This window comes from Paramisgurnus dabryanus, chromosome 3 (assembly GCF_030506205.2).
Source record: "Paramisgurnus dabryanus chromosome 3, PD_genome_1.1, whole genome shotgun sequence".
Classification (NCBI taxonomy): Eukaryota; Metazoa; Chordata; class Actinopteri; order Cypriniformes; family Cobitidae; genus Paramisgurnus; species Paramisgurnus dabryanus.
The window spans coordinates 4480527-4496032 of NC_133339.1; the positions used below are offsets into that span (position 1 = coordinate 4480527).

General features: G+C 39.6%; 1 long non-coding RNA gene across 1 annotated transcript; it reads left to right on the forward strand.

Annotated features, from left to right (window-relative positions):
- Positions 1–9743: 9743 nt before the first annotated feature.
- On the forward strand, positions 9744–11117 carry LOC141281977 (uncharacterized). Its single transcript, XR_012336427.1, has 3 exons — positions 9744–9929; positions 10021–10073; positions 11073–11117. It is a non-coding gene; the product is annotated as an uncharacterized lncRNA (long non-coding RNA).
- The last annotated feature ends 4389 nt before the right edge of the window (positions 11118–15506 follow it).

A 15506-nucleotide genomic window follows, 5' to 3' on the forward strand; every position in this document is an offset into this window, starting at 1 on the left:
AGCTAGCATGATGTTAGCATGATCAGTATGAAGCTAGCATGAAGCTAACATTATTAGCATGAAGCTAACATGAAGCTAACATGATTAGCATGAAGCTAGCATGATGCTAGCATGATTAGCATGAAGCTAGCATGAAGCTAACATGATTAGCATGAAGCTAGAATGAAGCTAACATTTATTCCGTTGCTAGGGTACTAAGTTTGGTTGCTAGGGAGAAAATTGGCATCCCATAATGATCAACCTTCAAGCCACAAGTAAAACGGTCCAACCCCCGTGTCTCTATGATGTTCTGAAGCGGAGATATAAGGCTTTGTTTATTCCGTTGCTAGGGTACTAAGTTTGGTTGCTAGGGAGAAAATTGGCATCCCATAATGATCAACCTTCAAGCCACAAGTAAAACGGTCCAACCCCCATGTCTCTATGATGTTCTGAAGCGGAGATATAAGGCTTTGTTTATTCCGTTGCTAGGGTACTAAGTTTGGTTGCTAGGGAGAAAATTGGCATCCCATAATGATCAACCTTCAAGCCACAAGTAAAACGGTCCAACCCCCGTGTCTCTATGATGTTCTGAAGCGGAGATATAAGGCTTTGTTTATTCCGTTGCTAGGGTACTAAGTTTGGTTGCTAGGGAGAAAATTGGCATCCCATAATGATCAACCTTCAAGCCACAAGTAAAACGGTCAAACCCCCGTGTCTCTAAGATGTTCTGAAGCGGAGATAAAAGGCTTTGTTTATTCCGTTGCTAGGGTACTAAGTTTGGTTGCTAGGGAGAAAATTGGCATCCCATAATGATCAACCTTCAAGCCACAAGTAAAACGGTCCAACCCCCATGTCTCTATGATGTTCTGAAGCGGAGATATAAGGCTTTGTTTATTCCGTTGCTAGGGTACTAAGTTTGGTTGCTAGGGAGAAAATTGGCATCCCATAATGATTAACCTTCAAGCCACAAGTAAAACGGTCCAACCCCCGTGTCTCTATGATGTTCTGAAGCGGAGATATAAGGCTTTGTTTATTCCGTTGCTAGGGTACTAAGTTTGGTTGCTAGGGAGAAAAATGGCATCCCATAATGATCACACTTAAAGCCACAAGTAAAACGGTCCAACCCCCGTGTCTCTACAATGTTCTGATGCTGAGATATAAGGCTTTGTTTATTCCGTTGCTAGGGTACTAAGTTTGGTTGCTAGGGAGGAAATTGGCATCCCATAATAATCAACCTTCAAGCCACAAGTAAAACGGTCCAACCCCCGTGTCTCTAAGATGTTCTGAAGCGGAGAAATAAGGCTTTGTTTATTCCGTTGCTAGGGTACTAAGTTTGGTTGCTAGGGAGAAAAATGGCATCCCATAATGATCAACCTTCAAGCCACAAGTAAAACGGTCCAACCCCCGTGTCTCTATGATGTTCTGAATCGGAGATATAAGGCTTTATTTATTCCGTTGCTAGGGTACTAAGTTTGGTTGCTAGGGAGAAAAATGGCATCCCATAATGATCACACTTAAAGCCACAAGTAAAACGGTCCAACCCCCGTGTCTCTACAATGTTCTGATGCTGAGATATAAGGCTTTGTTTATTCCGTTGCTAGGGTACTAAGTTTGGTTGCTAGGGAGGAAATTGGCATCCCATAATAATCAACCTTCAAGCCACAAGTAAAACGGTCCAACCCCCGTGTCTCTAAGATGTTCTGAAGCGGAGAAATAAGGCTTTGTTTATTCCGTTGCTAGGGTACTAAGTTTGGTTGCTAGGGAGAAAAATGGCATCCCATAATGATCAACCTTCAAGCCACAAGTAAAACGGTCCAACCCCCGTGTCTCTATGATGTTCTGAAGCGGAGATATAAGGCTTTGTTTATTCCGTTGCTAGGGTACTAAGTTTGGTTGCTAGGGAGGAAATTGGCATCCCATAATAATCAACCTTCAAGCCACAAGTAAAACGGTCCAACCCCCGTGTCTCTATGATGTTCTGAATCGGAGATATAAGGCTTTGTTTATTCCGTTGCTAGGGTACTAAGTTTGGTTGCTAGGGAGAAAAATGGCATCCCATAATGATCAACCTTCAAGCCACAAGTAAAACGGTCCAACCCCCGTGTCTCTATGATGTTCTGAAGCGGAGATATAAGGCTTTGTTTATTCCGTTGCTAGGGTACTAAGTTTGGTTGCTAGGGAGAAAATTGGCATCCCATAATGATCACACTTCAAGCCACAAGTTAAACGGTCCAACCCCCGTGTCTCTATGATGTTCTGAAGCGGAGATATAAGGCTTTGTTATTCCGTTGCTAGGGTACTAAGTTTGGTTGCTAGGGAGAAAATTGGCATCCCATAATGATCAACCTTCAAGCCACAAGTAAAACGGTCCAACCCCCATGTCTCTACGACACTCTAAAGTGAAGATATTCCATCTGGGACGCTTTTATTCCCTTATATGGGCGTGTTTCCTGCCCCATTATAAGTCAATGGGAAATTTTGGGGGCCTCTTACACCCCAGGGGTACAGCTTACACCCCATTGTGATGTATGTTCTTACAGAGCCTGTCAGCCTCCTTAAATGTGGTAACCCACAAGTTTCTACAAGTTTCTCACTCGCAGCTATGACTCGTCAAAGTTTGTCTCAATGTTAAGTCAATGGAAATTTTGGGGTGTTTGAGCCCCCCGTTTAGGAATTCGGAAGGTCCCATCAGTTAGAAAAGTCATAGCATAAATCTACGGACCAGTCTTAAAAGTTTTGTAAAGTTTTGTGGGTGTAGCTTGAAAGCTCTAGGAGGAGTTACAATCAGAAAAAGTAGGGATCAGAAGAAGAATAATAACTAGATATTAAAGTTTGAGGACAAACTTTATGTTGGCTTGAAAAAGCGTAGCCTGAACATTTAAAATGGTTTGACAGAAGTTTATTTTAGTAGGCTATCTGGCTGTTAGCATGATTAGCATGAAGTTAGCATGATTAGCATGAAGCTAGCATGATTAGCATGAAGCTAGCATGATGTTAGCATGATCAGTATGAAGCTAGCATGAAGCTAACATGATTAGCATGAAGCTAACATGAAGCTAACATGATTAGCATGAAGCTAGCATGATGTTAGCATGATTAGCATGAAGCTAGCATGAAGCTAACATGATTAGCATGAAGCTAGAATGAAGCTAACATTTATTCCGTTGCTAGGGTACTAAGTTTGGTTGCTAGGGAGAAAATTGGCATCCCATAATGATCAACCTTCAAGCCACAAGTAAAACGGTCCAACCCCCGTGTCTCCATGATGTTCTGAAGCGGAGATATAAGGCTTTGTTTATTCCGTTGCTAGGGTACTAAGTTTGGTTGCTAGGGAGAAAATTGGCATCCCATAATGATCAACCTTCAAGCCACAAGTAAAACGGTCCAACCCCCGTGTCTCTATGATGTTCTGAAGCGGAGATATAAGGCTTTGTTTATTCCGTTGCTAGGGTACTAAGTTTGGTTGCTAGGGAGAAAAATTGCATCCCATAATGATCACACTTAAAGCCACAAGTAAAACGGTCCAACCCCCGTGTCTCTAAGATGTTCTGAAGCGGAGAAATAAGGCTTTGTTTATTCCGTTGCTAGGGTACTAAGTTTGGTTGCTAGGGAGAAAAATGGCATCCCATAATGATCAACCTTCAAGCCACAAGTAAAACGGTCCAACCCCCGTGTCTCTATGATGTTCTGAAGCGGAGATATAAGGCTTTGTTTATTCCGTTGCTAGGGTACTTAGTTTGGTTGCTAGGGAGAAAATTGGCATCCCATAATGATCAACCTTCAAGCCACAAGTAAAACGGTCCAACCCCCGTGTCTCTATGATGTTCTGAAGCGGAGATATAAGGCTTTGTTTATTCCGTTGCTAGGGTACTAAGTTTGGTTGCTAGGGAGAAAATTGGCATCCCATAATGATCAACCTTCAAGCCACAAGTAAAACGGTCCAACCCCCGTGTCTCTACAATGTTCTGATGCTGAGATATAAGGCTTTGTTTATTCCGTTGCTAGGGTACTAAGTTTGGTTGCTAGGGAGGAAATTGGCATCCCATAATGATCAACCTTCAAGCCACAAGTAAAACGGTCCAACCCCCGTGTCTCTAAGATGTTCTGAAGCGGAGAAATAAGGCTTTGTTTATTCTGTTGCTAGGGTACTAAGTTTGGTTGCTAGGAAGAAAAATGGCATCCCATAATGATCAACCTTCAAGCCACAAGTAAAACGGTCCAACCCCCGTGTCTCTATGATGTTCTGAAGCGGAGATATAAGGCTTTGTTTATTCCGTTGCTAGGGTACTAAGTTTGGTTGCTAGGGAGAAAATTGGCATCCCATAATGATCAATCTTCAAGCCCCAAGTAAAACAGTCCAACCCCCGTGTCTCTATGATGTTCTAAAGCGGAGAGATAAGGCTTTGTTTATTCCGTTGCTAGGGTACTAAGTTTGGTTGCTAGGGAGAAAATTGGCATCCCATAATGATCAACCTTCAAGCCACAAGTAAAACGGTCCAACCCCCGTGTCTCTATGATGTTCTGAAGCGGAGATATAAGGCTTTGTTTATTCCGTTGCTAGGGTACTAAGTTTGGTTGCTAGGGAGAAAAATGGCATCCCATAATGATCACACTTAAAGCCACAAGTAAAACGGTCCAACCCCCGTGTCTCTATGATGTTCTGAAGCGGAGATATAAGGCTTTGTTTATTCCGTTGCTAGGGTACTAAGTTTGGTTGCTAGGGAGGAAATTGGCATCCCATAATAATCAACCTTCAAGCCACAAGTAAAACGGTCCAACCCCCGTGTCTCTAACATGTTCTGAAGCTGAGAAATAAGGCTTTGTTTATTCCGTTGCTAGGGTACTAAGTTTGGTTGCTAGGGAGAAAAATGGCATCCCATAATGATCAACCTTCAAGCCACAAGTAAAACGGTCCAACCCCCGTGTCTCTAAGATGTTCTGAAGCTGAGAAATAAGGCTTTGTTTATTCCGTTGCTAGGGTACTAAGTTTGGTTGCTAGGGAGAAAAATGGCATCCCATAATGATCAACCTTCAAGCCACAAGTAAAACGGTCCAACCCCCGTGTCTCTAAGATGTTCTGAAGCTGAGAAATAAGGCTTTGTTTATTCCGTTGCTAGGGTACTAAGTTTGGTTGCTAGGGAGAAAAATGGCATCCCATAATGATCAACCTTCAAGCCACAAGTAAAACGGTCCAACCCCCGTGTCTCTAAGATGTTCTGAAGCTGAGAAATAAGGCTTTGTTTATTCCGTTGCTAGGGTACTAAGTTTGGTTGCTAGGGAGAAAAATGGCATCCCATAATGATCAACCTTCAAGCCACAAGTAAAACGGTCCAACCCCCGTGTCTCTAAGATGTTCTGAAGCTGAGAAATAAGGCTTTGTTTATTCCGTTGCTAGGGTACTAAGTTTGGTTGCTAGGGAGAAAAATGGCATCCCATAATGATCAACCTTCAAGCCACAAGTAAAACGGTCCAACCCCCGTGTCTCTAAGATGTTCTGAAGCTGAGAAATAAGGCTTTGTTTATTCCGTTGCTAGGGTACTAAGTTTGGTTGCTAGGGAGAAAAATGGCATCCCATAATGATCAACCTTCAAGCCACAAGTAAAACGGTCCAACCCCCATGTCTCTATGACACTCTAAAGTGAAGATATTCCATCTGGGACGCTTTTATTCCTTTATATGGGCATGTTTCCTGCCCCATTATAAGTCAATGGGAAATTTTGGGGGCCTCTTACACCCCAGGGGTACAGCTTACACCCCATTGTGATGTATGTTCTTACAGAGCCTGTCAGCCTCCTTAAATGTGGTAACCCACAAGTTTCTACAAGTTTCTCACTCGCAGCTATGACTCGTCAAAGTTTGTCTCAATGTTAAGTCAATGGAAATTTTGGGGTGTTTGAGCCCCCCGTTTAGGAATTCGGAAGGTCCCATCAGTTAGAAAAGTCATAGCATAAATCTACGGACCAGTCTTAAAAGTTTTGTAAAGTTTTGTGGGTGTAGCTTGAAAGCTCTAGGAGGAGTTACAGTCAGAAAAAGTGGGGGAGCATAAGAATAATAATAATAACTAGATATTAAAGTTTGAGGACAAACTTTATGTTGGCTTGAAAAAGCGTAGCCTGAACATTTAAAATGGTTTGACAGAAGTTTATTTTAGTAGGCTATCTGGCTGTTAGCATGATTAGCATGAAGTTAGCATGATTAGCATGAAGCTAGCATGATTAGCATGAAGCTAGCATGATGTTAGCATGATAAGTATGAAGCTAGCATGAAGCTAACATGATTAGCATGAAGCTAACATGAAGCTAACATGATTAGCATGAAGCTAGCATGATGCTAGCATGATTAGCATGAAGCTAGCATGAAGCTAACATGATTAGCATGAAGCTAGAATGAAGCTAACATTTATTCCATTGCTAGGGTACTAAGTTTGGTTGCTAGGGAGAAAATTGGCATCCCATAATGATCAACCTTCAAGCCACAAGTAAAACGGTCCAACCCCGTGTCTCTATGATGTTCTGAAGCGGAGATATAAGGCTTTGTTTATTCCGTTGCTAGGGTACTAAGTTTGGTTGCTAGGGAGAAAATTGGCATCCCATAATGATCAACCTTCAAGCCACAAGTAAAACGGTCCAACCCCCATGTCTCTATGATGTTCTGAAGCGGAGATATAAGGCTTTGTTTATTCCGTTGCTAGGGTACTAAGTTTGGTTGCTAGGGAGAAAATTGGCATCCCATAATGATCAACCTTCAAGCCACAAGTAAAACGGTCCAACCCCGTGTCTCTATGATGTTCTGAAGCGGAGATATAAGGCTTTGTTTATTCCGTTGCTAGGGTACTAAGTTTGGTTGCTAGGGAGAAAATTGGCATCCCATAATGATCAACCTTCAAGCCACAAGTAAAACGGTCCAACCCCCATGTCGCTACAATGTTCTGATGCTGAGATATAAGGCTTTGTTCATTCCGTTGCTAGGGTACGAAGTTTGGTTGCTAGGGAGAAAATTGGCATCCCATAATGATCAACCTTCAAGCCACAAGTAAAACGGTCCAACCCCCATGTCTCTACAATGTTCTGATGCTGAGATATAAGGCTTTGTTCATTCCTTTGCTAGGGTACTAAGTTTGGTTGCTAGGGAGAAAATTGGCATCCCATAATGATCAACCTTCAAGCCACAAGTAAAACGGTCCAACCCCGTGTCTCTATGATGTTCTGAAGCGGAGATATAAGGCTTTGTTTATTCCGTTGCTAGGGTACTAAGTTTGGTTGCTAGGGAGAAAATTGGCATCCCATAATGATCAACCTTCAAGCCACAAGTAAAACGGTCCAACCCCCGTGTCTCTATGATGTTCTGAAGCTGAGATATAAGGCTTTGTTTATTCCGTTGCTAGGGTACTAAGTTTGGTTGCTAGGGAGAAAATTGGCATCCCATAATGATCAACCTTCAAGCCACAAGTAAAACGGTCCAACCCCCATGTCTCTATGATGTTCTGAAGCGGAGATATAAGGCTTTGTTTATTCCGTTGCTAGGGTACTAAGTTTGGTTGCTAGGGAGAAAATTGGCATCCCATAATGATCAACCTTCAAGCCACAAGTAAAACGGTCCAACCCCCGTGTCTCTATGATGTTCTGAAGCGGAGATATAAGGCTTTGTTTATTCCGTTGCTAGGGTACTAAGTTTGGTTGCTAGGGAGAAAATTGGCATCCCATAATGATCAACCTTCAAGCCACAAGTAAAACGGTCCAACCCCCATGTCTCTACAATGTTCTGATGCTGAGATATAAGGCTTTGTTTATTCCGTTGCTAGGGTACTAAGTTTGGTTGCTAGGGAGGAAATTGGCATCCCATAATAATCAACCTTCAAGCCACAAGTAAAACGATCCAACCCCCGTGTCTCTAAGATGTTCCGAAGCGGAGAAATAAGGCTTTGTTTATTCCGTTGCTAGGGTACTAAGTTTGGTTGCTAGGGAGAAAAATGGCATCCCATAATGATCAACCTTCAAGCCACAAGTAAAACGGTCCAACCCCCGTGTCTCTAAGATGTTCTGAAGCGGAGAAATAAGGCTTTGTTTATTCCGTTGCTAGGGTACTAAGTTTGGTTGCTAGGGAGAAAAATGGCATCCCATAATGATCAACCTTCAAGCCACAAGTAAAACGGTCCAACCCCCGTGTCTCTAAGATGTTCTGAAGCGGAGAAATAAGGCTTTGTTTATTCCGTTGCTAGGGTACTAAGTTTGGTTGCTAGGGAGAAAAATGGCATCCCATAATGATCAACCTTCAAGCCACAAGTAAAACGGTCCAACCCCCGTGTCTCTAAGATGTTCTGAAGCGGAGAAATAAGGCTTTGTTTATTCCGTTGCTAGGGTACTAAGTTTGGTTGCTAGGGAGAAAAATGGCATCCCATAATGATCAACCTTCAAGCCACAAGTAAAACGGTCCAACCCCCGTGTCTCTAAGATGTTCTGAAGCGGAGAAATAAGGCTTTGTTTATTCCGTTGCTAGGGTACTAAGTTTGGTTGCTAGGGAGAAAAATGGCATCCCATAATGATCAACCTTCAAGCCACAAGTAAAACGGTCCAACCCCCGTGTCTCTAAGATGTTCTGAAGCGGAGAAATAAGGCTTTGTTTATTCCGTTGCTAGGGTACTAAGTTTGGTTGCTAGGGAGAAAATTGGCATCCCATAATAATCAACCTTCAAGCCACAAGTAAAACGGTCCAACCCCCGTGTCTCTAAGATGTTCTGAAGCGGAGAAATAAGGCTTTGTTTATTCCGTTGCTAGGGTACTAAGTTTGGTTGCTAGGGAGAAAAATGGCATCCCATAATGATCAACCTTCAAGCCACAAGTAAAACGGTCCAACCCCCGTGTCTCTAAGATGTTCTGAAGCGGAGAAATAAGGCTTTGTTTATTCCGTTGCTAGGGTACTAAGTTTGGTTGCTAGGGAGAAAAATGGCATCCCATAATGATCAACCTTCAAGCCACAAGTAAAACGGTCCAACCCCCATGTCTCTACGACACTCTAAAGTGAAGATATTCCATCTGGGGCTTTTATTCCTTTATATGGGCATGTTTCCTGCCCCATTATAAGTCAATGGGAAATTTTGGGGGCCTCTTACACCCCAGGGGTACAGCTTACACCCCATTGTGATGTATGTTCTTACAGAGCCTGTCAGCCTCCTTAAATGTGGTAACCCACAAGTTTCTACAAGTTTCTCACTCGCAGCTATGACTCGTCAAAGTTTGTCTCAATGTTAAGTCAATGGAAATTTTGGGGTGTTTGAGCCCCCCGTTTAGGAATTCGGAAGGTCCCATCAGTTAGAAAAGTCATAGCATAAATCTACGGACCAGTCTTAAAAGTTTTGTAAAGTTTTGTGGGTGTAGCTTGAAAGCTCTAGGAGGAGTTACAGTCAGAAAAAGTAGGGATCAGAAGAAGAATAATAATAATAATAATAATAAGATTAAGATGAAGAACAGTATGTTGGCTTTTTCAAGCCAACATAATAAGTTTAGATACAACAACAGTATGTTGGCTTTGTCAAGCCAACATAATAATAAGATTAAGATGAAGAACAGTATGTTGGCTTTTTCAAGCCAACATAATAATAGCACGTTACAAATTATAACACGTTCTCCCTCCAGTGGAACAATTGTGCACGTGCAGTATAACACACGTCACTCGGTGTGAGTGTTCTGATTGGTTAACAAGAACACTGATTGGTTCTTTCATCATATCGCATTGGATTCACTTGACTAACTTCAAATAACGTTAAACGATCATTGTAAAAAGTTATTGCGTGTATAGAATATTATCTGTCATGTAACGTCTTGCTATATTTGTACTTTAGAAGTGACCAATTGCAATCTGTCGTTGATCAGGCGGTTTTAACAGATACTAACCAATTAATGTAATTAAATACACTCGATGGTCTTATCCTGATAAAGATGCCAACAATTTCTGTAAGTAAAACTGTTGCTTAAAAAGTAATTTTTACAACATGGTATGATCGTCAATTGACTATGAAATATTTGATTTGATAAATGCTTTTAGGTAAATTAGAGAGAAGATGCAGATAAAAACAGGACCTGTCGCGTGGAGACACAGTAAGTGACAATAATTTCTCGAACCACATCTTAAAAATAATAAAGCAAAACGCACTAGGTCCCTATGTGAAGCGTTTACGTAATTTTTATGATGATCTCACATTTATTTTATTTACGTTTTGTTCAATATATTTTTTATTTTGTATGCTGCAATAATTATTGTCATGTTAGCTGTAATGTGACTGCCAGTTAAATAAGGGGGGAAAACATCCCATCTTTACCACTGTGTTATTTTAAATATTTTGAATAGCATCCCACTGAGTCGCTTTGAATGACGTCACGCAGGAAAGTCCCCTCTTCAATCACAGAAGCGGCTTTGTTGAGTGTTTTTACTGTTTATTTTGACATAAATATGATTGAAAACGACACAGACGAACATCAGCATGTTATCTGTGCCAGCAATGACTAAATTTTCAAAATAGTTTTCTTGTGAAAACGATAACTTGCTTGAGCAGGAAAGTAATAACATTCAGCGGCCACTAGATGGCGCAAAAGACAAGCGTGATGGTAACATGTCAAAGGTTAATAATAACCTATAATATATCTAAATAATAACGTGCTCTTGGTAAAAAGGTTTTGGTGAGCTTCATTCGTCCATGGTAATGGTTTTGCGCAGTGATGCCATAAAATAACTATTGTTGGTTCCCCGAAAAACCTTATCGTTTAAAGCTTTCATAAATTTTTTTTTACTTTTAATATTCTCATTGTCTACAACAATGTTTTGTTCAACATGAAGGTTTTGTGCATGTATTTGACCTTTTTTTGCTCTGACATTTGCTTATTATTGTTGCACTTTGAATTATGAAGTGACATCTTGTACCTAATACCTCGTGTTCTCATTGGTTGAGCCATTTCACATTTATATGCTAAAAAGCATTTGAATAGAAGTAATAGACTTAAAAATGTCAAGGCGACCGAGACAAAGACATACAGAAAAGTGCATCATTCCAACATGTTCAGTGTTTCTGGGTGGGGAGAGACTGACTCATTTTTTGGCAGGTCTTTGGGATTTTCACTGCAGGCCCTGTGCCAGATGAGAGCAGGACCTGAGTCAGAGCGGTGCGTCGGGCCCAGACAGGCCCTGAGTGGGCCGCAGCGTGGGAGCAGACAGGGAATATGAAGCACCCCGCCATTAATCACAACCAGAAGTCTGAGAATTAAGCGACGCGACTGAACTACAACGCTCCCGACAAGTTTGCATATTTGCAACGAATAAGTCTTTGATCGAAGGAGCGTTCTAGTTTTGTCATGTCGTAAATCTTTTAGTGTAGACGTGATGCCTGACATAATCGTTTGTTTAGACTCGAAACGTCGGCATTGCAGATTAGTGACCTAATTGTCTCACCACATATATTCAAGGTTCGGGGGGTATTGAATCATTTGAACCCACTTTGGTGAACACTACCGTAATCCCATGATACCGTCGATGGCTATGCAGTAAACACATAAAAGCTGGAACGATGTGTACTTATCTGTGGGACAGCATCTGCGCTTTCTGTTGAGAGGGTTATTTAAGTGCTATTGAGATATGTATGATGGATAATTATTTTGTGGATTGTATTGCTTTATGGCTTTTGTAGGTAGTCGGTATATAGGATGTCATTATGAATCATGTAATTGCTCTCGCAATCAGTGTTGGTGTGTTGTTTTTACCTCAGACATGCTTTCTATTTCAATAGAGTCATTGCTTTTTATAGAGAAGTACACAAAACACAGCCATCTGAATGCAGTTATGTGTTTATAAAGGAAATTTATGCACACACATGCATGTGCTGTTTTGTGTAAACACACCCAAAGCCATTTTCATATTATTAACACACATTATCCATGTGTTACTTACTTCGAAACATCATAGCATTGAGTTGACCTACATAACACTTTTTTCCCTCACGTCTATCCAAAGTGTCATGTAAAACTAAATATTAAAATGCAGACTTGCAGAGAAACGTTGCTGACCTCGGTGATATGGTGATAAGATCTGAATAATCTTAAATCAAATCTGCTATTAAAAACCACATGTGACGGAAAATCAAGTTTACAGGCGTGTCTTCAGTGCAGCAGGGATGCTGTCGTATCTGTTGGGACTTAAGCGGCTGTCATTACAGAGGGGAAGATGGATGATACAAATTACAAGCAAAGTAAAACCTGCAGCAAGGAAGTTGAAAATAGGAAGATTGCTCATTTTTCACCATGACTACACGCCGCTTAAAAGACTGTTTAGTGGCTGAGGGACAGAATGATAAATGTCTCTGAGATGCATCGTGAGACCGAAATCTAAAATCTATGGGATGATGGAAAGAGGGTCAGACAGTAAACTACATCGTGCTTATTTTGCTGAGCTTGAGCAAATCGGTCAGGGCAAATATTCGCTCATTTAGGTGTGCAAAAAGAGGACAAGCCTTAGTTTTGTAAATTGGTTTGATCCAATATATCAATGTATAGCTCGGTGGTAGAGCCTTGTGTTAACACCACAAAGGTCATGGGTTTGAACCCACACATGCTGATAAAACAATATACACCTTGTTATGCAATGTAAGTCGCTTCAGAGAAAAACGCCTGCCAAATGCATAAATATAAATGATCCTCATTAATAAAAATAAAGATTTATCGTCGATCTTTAATGTGTGTTGTGTTCCTGTATAGCTCAGTGGTAGAGCATTGTGTTAGCAGCGCAAAAGGTCATGGGTTTGAACCCCGGGAGCACACACTGATAAAATGTATACCTTGTAATGTACAAAAACGCTTTCATCCAAAGCAACTTGCAGTGCATTACAAAGTATACATTTTACCAACGTATTTGAACCTATTTGTGCCAAATGCATAAATGTAACATTTAGAGAAGCTTTCTGTTGCAAAAAATACTGATGCAGAGTTAATTTAGTTTTATTGCTTATTTATTTTTTATTTTATAATTGTCATTATTTTTAGATAAATTATTAGATAAAGCTTTTTAGTTATTTATTAAATTAAGTTTAACAATTTCAACTTTTTAAACATTACAAGTTATGCTAATTCAATACTTTCTTTATTTTTTCATATAGCACATTTTTTTAGCAACCAGAAGTGCTGAACATTTTGATAAACAACAATTTATTAGCGATTCACCTACAGTATATTAAAATTTCCATCGATACGTTAGCCGGTTATTCAGACCGATATCTGTCGATTCCGATAAGTTTGTTGTTTATATTAACTTGCATTAACTAAATTTTAAGGATTAAATGAGATAACAAAATTTAGTTTTTTGATTGTGCAATTGGTTGGTTTGTTTTGATTTAAGCCTTCATAACAAAAAATACAGCTAAGTAGCACAATAATGATAACATATAAACATGTTTTGACAAAAAAAACTTTTATCTCGCTTTTAACTCTTAAAATTTTCTGAATGTTTTTTATTCATATAATGACCATTGATATTGAACATTAAACTTGTGATATTTCTTTACATTTTCTACACACAGAGCTCAATTTCATACATTTTCCTGTTTTCTTCATGACTACTGGCTGTTTTTGAACTATCTGCCGATTGACGATAGTGTGAAAATGTGTTTTTGTCTACACTGTAAAAAAAATTTGCTGCCCTAAAATGTTTTGATTAATCAACTTTACAAGTCATTTCAACTTACTTTAATTTGTCTTGACAAGGGATGAGTTGTTATAACTTATAAATATTGGCATATTTTAACTGTGTTTTATAAGTTGTAGCAACTCTTGTCAATATAAATAATAGTAAGTTGAAATGACTTGTGAATCTGAGTTGATTTAACAAAAAATTTAAGGCAGCAAAGATTTTTTTTACAGCGTACCGATTATTGGCCGATATAGCAGTGCATTTCTATTATATATACATATATTTTATTTTGTATGTGATTAATCCCTTATTTATGCGACTTATTGGGCCATTAACAACTTAAAATAGTATGATGAATTGACTTTCATAACCAAGTTAAAGGTGACATAGAAGCTTCCTAAAAACCTCTCTCAGATAGCTCTATTAGGGTGGGGGATTTTAAACAAGTGGTTTTGCACCTATTTGGCTCCCCTACTGGTTTAACTTGCAATCTCATTACTGATTGGCTGACTTGCTGCCACTCAAAAAATGTAGCCAATTATTTTAAAGTGGAGGGCAGGGAGATGCCTGTGATGTCATAAGCATCAGTTTTTCAGATTGGGCCGTTTTCTGGCTGATATTTCTAAAAGAGGAATTTCTATGAGACTGAGATGTTTAGCATGTTTAGCACTTTTTGTATGTTTGTGAATGTGGGTAGACTTCCACTATTCAACAAAGACAAGGTAAAAATGGTTTTTCATTCTCTGTCCCCTTTAAGATAAGAAATAAAGATGAAAAAGATAAGAAAGAAATGATAAAAAAAAGTGCAATATCCTTATATTTATTTGTTACCCCTCCATTCTAGTTTCATCCCTGCACCTTATTCATACTATGCCATTGTCATTTATAGCACAATTGTTTATACACCTATTTATTTGTCTGTGTCTTGGTGTCTCTGTGTACTGGAAGCTTATGTCACTAAAACAAATTCCTTGTATGTGCAAGCATACTTGGCAATAAAGCTCTTTCTGATTCTGATTAATTTTAAGAAACTTTAAGGTATTTGGAGAACTAAAACTGGTTCTTCTATGACAACTCCTATAGCACCTTCATTTTCAAGTGTTTACTAAATCTCATAACTTTGTTGCAAAGTAGACCTTTTTAGCAGCAAGCAAAAACTGAGATGGATAACTATAGACCCAATTTAGTTCGGCTATAAGTAACCCACTTCTACCCAAAATAACCTTGAATTTGGTTACATGCCATTTTTCCCAAAATAACTTCTATTCCACACTGTCAGAAATAAAGGTACAAAACTGTACCTTTTCTGTCACTGGGGCTGTACCCTAAGTTTCCGTTTGGTATCTTTACAGGAATACAAAACAGAATGCAATTTTGGGTAGATTACCGTACCTTAAGGACCTACATTGTTAGAAAAAAGTCAAAATATGTACCCTAACTGGGGCAGCACCCTTTAAAAAGGCAATTGTATGGACCATTAGGTACAGATATGTACCGGTAAAAATTTTGTATCAATATGTACTTTTGAGATACTAATATGAATTTTTGAGGTACTAATAAGCTCTCTTTGGTCCCAGAATGCACTTCTGAGGTAATTAAATGAAATCCTTATGTGCAAAGCTGTACTTTTTGAAAGGGTACAGCCCCAGTGACAGAAAAGGTACAGTTTCGTACCTTTATTTCTGAGAGTGCAACATGTAAGTAAAGTCAACAGGTGTTCAGGTGTTTGCTTTCATTTGTTTTAAACGTATATGTATCGTCTATTCTTGGGCTATGGTAGACCTCAATTAGACTTTCACTGCCAAAATTTAGCCTTGTTTTAGCCGAAATTGCTTGCTGAGATTTAACTCTCATTTATATCC